The sequence below is a fragment of the Scatophagus argus genome, chromosome 5, assembly GCF_020382885.2.
Source record: "Scatophagus argus isolate fScaArg1 chromosome 5, fScaArg1.pri, whole genome shotgun sequence".
NCBI classification, from domain to species: Eukaryota; Metazoa; Chordata; class Actinopteri; family Scatophagidae; genus Scatophagus; species Scatophagus argus.
Window position 1 is genome coordinate 18,296,210 of NC_058497.1, and position 6,283 is coordinate 18,302,492.

The 6,283-nt window shown below is 39.4% G+C and overlaps 1 long non-coding RNA gene across 1 annotated transcript; it reads right to left on the reverse strand.

Annotated features, from left to right (window-relative positions):
- Nucleotides 1-1,175: 1,175 nt before the first annotated feature.
- LOC124059371 lies at nucleotides 1,176-6,283 on the reverse strand. The gene is made up of 3 exons (XR_006843389.1): nucleotides 5,838-6,283; nucleotides 5,369-5,526; nucleotides 1,176-1,237 (listed from the first exon to the last, which is right to left on the reverse strand). It is a non-coding gene; the product is annotated as an uncharacterized LOC124059371 (long non-coding RNA).

Sequence of the window (6,283 nt, forward strand, 5' to 3'; positions counted from 1 at the left end):
CCGACATGGCAAGAGTCAAGGATTTTTCTGGAAAATTATTTGATTGGCTTTTGATAGAGACAGTGGAAACCTGGTGTGAAAACTGATTGACTGTCATGCAACAAAGATGTCTTGCTGTGTTTGGTCACCAGGACCGCTATTGTAAGGTTGCTGCCAGGTCATTACTCAAATCTCAGACCATTGTGAAGCTCTTCATCCAGACCTCAGGGAGACAGAGTCGGCTTCACTTGTGGTCCTTGAAACGCTAATTGCTAATCGGCTGATTGCATTCCGGACTAGAAATAATCTTTCAGAAATTTCAGTGTGACTTTTTAACCCACTGCTTTGAAATGGTACGAAACAGTCCTGGCAGACGACGGAAGGCAAGCATCTATTTGGATCCTACTAGACCTTTCCGTAGCTTTTGACACCATTGATCACGTGATTCTCGTTGACAAGTTCAAACAGGGCACTGCCATGAAATGCCTACAAAGCAGGTTGAATTTGTTTGTTGGTACTGGAAATTGTTTATCTCCTCCAGTTAAAAAGGCTCTGCAAGGTCCTTTTCCGTTTTCCTGTAATGCTGCATGTCGTCTTTGGTCTTTGACTGAAAGACATAACCTCTCAATCAACTCTCACGCAGGTGATTCAGCTGGATCATCTGTTCCAACTAAATGAGCCTCAGGTGAAACATATTCATACTATTCATGACCTTCAAAATGAAATGTCACAGCTTAATACAGACGAATTTCTGACTGATGACACATAATTTTGATAGAGCTCTGGGAATGGCAGTGACGTTTGGTTTGGCCCATCACTTTTGTTTTTCACGGGGACGTCACATTCTAAATACACAGACAGCTTTACATCTATAACAGATTTCACTCTTCTGAAGAATTAGAATTAAGAATCACTTTATTGGCAGTATAAATGTTTTTACATACACACACTGAATTTGTCTTCTGCGTTTGACCCATCCTTGGTTGAACACACATGCAACACCCAGCAAATTACATGCAAATTACATACTGGGTTTCTGGTGGTAATTTTTGCCCATTTATGCAGTAGACCAACAGAGAGGTCAAGCACTGATGTTGGACAAAAAGGCATGGCTCGCGAACCTCTATTCCAGTTCATCCCAAAGGTGCTGGATAGGGTTGAGGTCAGCAATCTGTGTGGGCCAGTCAAGTTCTTCCACACCAAACTCATCCAACCATGTCTTTATGGACTTTGCTTTGTGCACTGGGGCACAGTCATGCTGGAATAGAAAAGTTGAAAGCTTAGCATTGTCCAAAATGTCTTGGTATGCTGAAGCAGTAAGAGTTTCCTTTGATGAAAGTAAGGGGCCAAGCCCAATCCTTGAGAAACAATCCCATTTAGAGGTGTGTCTGAAAGTAAGTAATCAAGTACATCTGAGCGTATCTCACCTTTAAACCACTCATTAGATATTGTTTATAGTTTGAGACTCACACTCAGTGTTTCCGGTCATCCCAAGCACTTGGATAAAGACTTGAGTTGGCTGTACTTTTATACTCCCTAACTCTGCAAAAACAAGATCAAAGATTTTCTCTTCTTTTGTCATGTGTGAGGCTCACATTTATAGCTTTGTGCTTCTGTGATTCAGTGATTGCTGCATTTTCTGTTTCTTTGCTTCCTTTATTATCACTCCCTCTCTTGTCACACTGTTTTTAAGGGGTTTTTTTTATACACACACAGATATATATATATGTGTATATATAAAAACAAACTCTCAAAATGTCAGATTTTATTCTGAGTCCGGCAAAATAAAAACAAAAACATTCCTTTTTTATACACAGTGTGTGTAAATGTATGACACCAGTGATAAATCAAAAACTATGGCATCCTTCTTATCTTGCTTTTGACATATTCTCCAGCACCTAGGCTGCAGCCTCCAGAGAAACAAAGCAGATCAGGGGGGCTCTCAGACATCATAGTGGTGCTGCCAACAATAAATAAAACGATGATGCCATACATGACTCAGTGTACATATCCGGAGATAATAAACCAGTCAGAAACCATTGCTACACCACAACAGTGCTCCAGCTTTTGCTGGGCTCCTCTAGCAAAGGGCCTCCTCAGCTGTACATTATTGATGGAGCTTAAATTGAATGTGCCTTTGTTCCTACAGCAATGGACACAAGGCGTGTGTCTCCCTTACACTGAGTAGTGGTAAGCAGTGGGGGTGGGGAGCAGGGGTGAGTGGATCACCCCAGTCCCATCATGCAGCAGGCGATTCATCCATCACATTAAGAGGTGCCGCATCAATCATTAACAAGTAGCCCCCTGTTGAAAGGATGATGGACAGCTTGACAAATAAGTTAAGATGAAGTGGGACAAGGTGATGCTGGCCTTTTTCACTTTTCAGGCAATTTATTCAAGACACAACAATGGAATATCCAAATGCAGGCAATGAAATGATCCTGAATAGAAACCATCATAATTGTAAGAGGAAGAAAATAATGGATAATGGGTTCTATCTCACAGAGCTTGAAACTCGACTAAACTGCACTTGCTGAGTGAATTTGCAGATGCTTTCAGAGCTTCTGAAGTGCTCTGGCACAGACGACACTTAATACTTTTCTCATGGGTGGCCAGCTCTTTTTTTTTTTGACTCACCCAGGTGTAAAGGATGGACTCTCTGATAATCTAGAAGTCCTGAAAAAACCTTTAAGAGGATTTTAACTGTGGCTACAGAGAACAACTGGAGCCAAGATTATTCCCTCTTTTGGAGGGGTTTGACGTTTTGGCTGTCTTTATTCTGACTAAATTTTGCATGAAGACCAAAACCACTAGTTTATCCTCTGTCAGCATACCTAAGACCTGCACACACCTGTAATTTTACCTGATGGATTCTGTCATCAGGCACTGACAACATGGACAACAGTATTTAAAGTTCAGTAGATCAAATGACCCAGTGTCATTTTAGCTAATCATCTTGATTTTACACCCTAAAATGTAATTATTTTGCCTCATCATTGTCACCAACATCGTTTTGATCTCAACATGTAGTTATTCAGAAAAAAAATTCTGATTGATTGACAAAAATATCTGTGAATGCAGCTTTCAATATTGAAGGATAATGCTGTCAAAATGACTACAGTCAACAAATGAACCATGAAAAGAGATCAAAACCAACAGTGAGTTAGTCTGTCTGCATGTGTCTGCCCGAAGACGAATTCTTTCCAAACAGAATATACTTTAATGTTTGATAAAGCCTAAATAATTTCTTAAACCAGCTCAAAAAGTTCGAGCTCAACTCTAACAGGAGTAAATAGTGTTGTTGTTGAGGTTTATTTTTAGCTGTGCATTAATACACATTTGGGGCAATGTAATAGCAGCAGGATGGTGTTTATGGAGCTGGAATGAACTGAGAAACACAGGCTCACTGATGTTTTTTATTAGTTTCTAGACAACAAGTTTTACAGGCATATGGGAAAATTGTACTTTATGGGCATCAAACTTAACTGAAATGTAATTTAATATGCGAAAATTAGAGATATTTTGCTCAGTTGAAAAACCATCAGCACTTTGTGTTATGACCTTTCTTTTTCTGTTGTAAAATTTCCATGCTCGTTTTGGCAATCAGAGCCCCTGATTACATTCAAACCCACAAATTGGAACACAAAGAAATAGTTTGGTACTAATTTTAATAATAGTGACTCACACTTCTGTTGCTCTCTCTCTTTTGAATGTGTTTTCACAACTAATGTCATTGTTGGCATTTAACTGAGCTGAACTCACTGGAACCTGATTGGCTACAAGTTTACTTTGTATCTCTTAACTTACACTAGTCATGTTTTTCATTTTTTTTGTTTCGAGGGTTAGAAGTTTGAGCGTGAATCATAGCAAGTGATTTACTTAAAGAGAAGAAGAAGAAAAAAACAATGCTAATTAGAGGTTCAAGCTCTCTTATTCACACATTACACAAAATGCTTTAAGCTACATGCCAGTCACACTGTCTTCACGATATGCTCACACTTTCTTCCAGTCTTTTGGTTCCTCTTCTTGCCTCACACTATGTGGTGATTAAAGATTGGAAATAATCTTCCCTCATAAGACATTTACGGTCAAGTGGGCACCAGCATAGAGAGTTTGTTGAACGCCGCAGGGGGCTTAAACAGCTTGTGCTGGTGCTCTACATTCACCCTTATCTACTCCACTCCTCTCAAAACTAATTGGACCAACACTTACCGGCTGCACTTACCTAGTGTACCTACACTTGGGCATATGCTGCATTCATCTTATCACATAAACACTGGATGCTTGTTGAAATGTGAAATCAAAAAAAGGCTCCACTGTCATCCACTTTAGATTTTACAAGGTGGGCAACAAAAGAATAGTTTGATGCTAAATGGCTTACCTGGTGAGAGTTACAGTCACAAGACTTTGAGCTTAGCTTTGCATTAAAACCGGGAAGCGGGAGCTGACTATGTGGGATGGACGGATGTTAACCAACTTGTGAGCATTCATGTCATCAGCCATTTCGATAAGGTTGTACAGTTGGTTGTGTGACACTTCAACCTGGAGTGCTGGATTTTGTTCAACATTCAAGTCCTTGCCAAACAAGGTTGCAATGATGATCAAGTCTGATATCCATAATCTGTAATAAATTGCCTTATAGGGGTTAACAGGGTGAGTCACTTTTTACACTTGATGATTTTACTGAAAAATAAATGTAACTGTTTCAAATAATAGTTCATGCATATACCTCATTGTATAGTTTTAAAATAATCAGCCATCAAAAAGTTGGTCTCATTGGCTGTAAAGTAGGGATAAAATCAGAAAGGGGATTGGATAACTTGCGCCCTCTGTGGGTAACAGTCAATTGCTTGAGTCAGATTTCAGGATTAGAAAGGCCATTCTTACTCATTAGACCTCAGTATTCAATACGTGGTATCAAGGTACTGACCTAAATAACAAGTAGCTTGAAAGTTCTCCAGTCAAACTGTACCTGCATTCCACCATTTTTGTACCCAGATCTAGAAAGAAAATCTAAAATGTATCATTTTGCTTGTGGTCCTTCAATTGAATACAACAGCAACTCATAAGTCAAGTTCGTTGTATTTAACAGAGCTGAACACTTCTAATACTTTCCATAATTAAATGCTTCCATTCACATTATAGATATCGAATGAAGTGCTGTTGGTGTCCGTATCACATTAAGGGTACTGGTATTGCTACTAGTGTTGTATGTGAGCAACAAAACAGAGCAAAGTCACATCGCAGCCTAAATGAGATGCAGCTGTGCCCAGTGGAAAACAAGCTGCTATGTGTCCATGAGACTGGTCTGGCAAATTGAAACTCTGAAAAAGTCTGACGAGTTGGTATTTTCCGAGGAACTTCTCCTCTACTTGTGTTGTTGACTTACCTTTTCAGTGTCATTCTGTCTGTCTTGTTGTCCTTTTTGCCACAGACTGAATGGACCTCCTCTCTGACGTTTGTCCTGCTGCTCTCTTCAGATCACCCAGCAAAGCTGAGCCTTTGTTTAGTTATTTATTTTATACTGCCTTTCCATCTTGATGTTATCTGTAGAATATTTTAAAATCATACTTAAATACACAGGCTACTCTGTGCCTATGCGCACTATTTAACATGGGGGTAAAGTGAGCCTTTAACTCAATTTACTGCAACATCACTGGCACATTTTACCCCCAAATTTCCAGTTTGACAAAATTCTTGCACACAATAGCTCTAATTATGTTTCAGCTAAGTTTATGATTTTGTTTTGTAGCTTACACTGACTTAAATAAGCATGTAATATGTAATATTTTAAACAATTTAAATTTTGATACAAGATTGGAAACTTTAGTGACATGATGAGCCAGAGGGATTCTTACCCTGTTCTTCCCCTCCCAGAGTTTTCAAATTTCGAGTCCATTGCAACGTTGCATTTCAGCAAAGTCTGATTGGCCAGCTCTGAATGGGGGAGCAAGTGCAGTGACGAGTAGGCAAACAGTACTTTGGTGGAGCCTATCTCACCATAAGCACACCAACAGTCTTTGTGTAATTACTCTTACTGCCACAAGGGGGAGACAAGTTCCACACTGCAGGTTCAAAAATTTTGTGCAGTAAAAGTTTAACTGCGTCCATTAAAGTTGGGTTTACATTGAACAACAGGCTTTGGCTGAAGCACATCCATCAGTTAACCATAATTTTCTCTAATAAAAATGATTACGGCTTTGATGTTGACTCAAAAGGTTTGAAATTTTGGGAAATACACATTTGCTTTCATGCTCATAGTTTCGTGAGAAGACCACTCTCATCTTTTTGTGTGCTGAAGCCA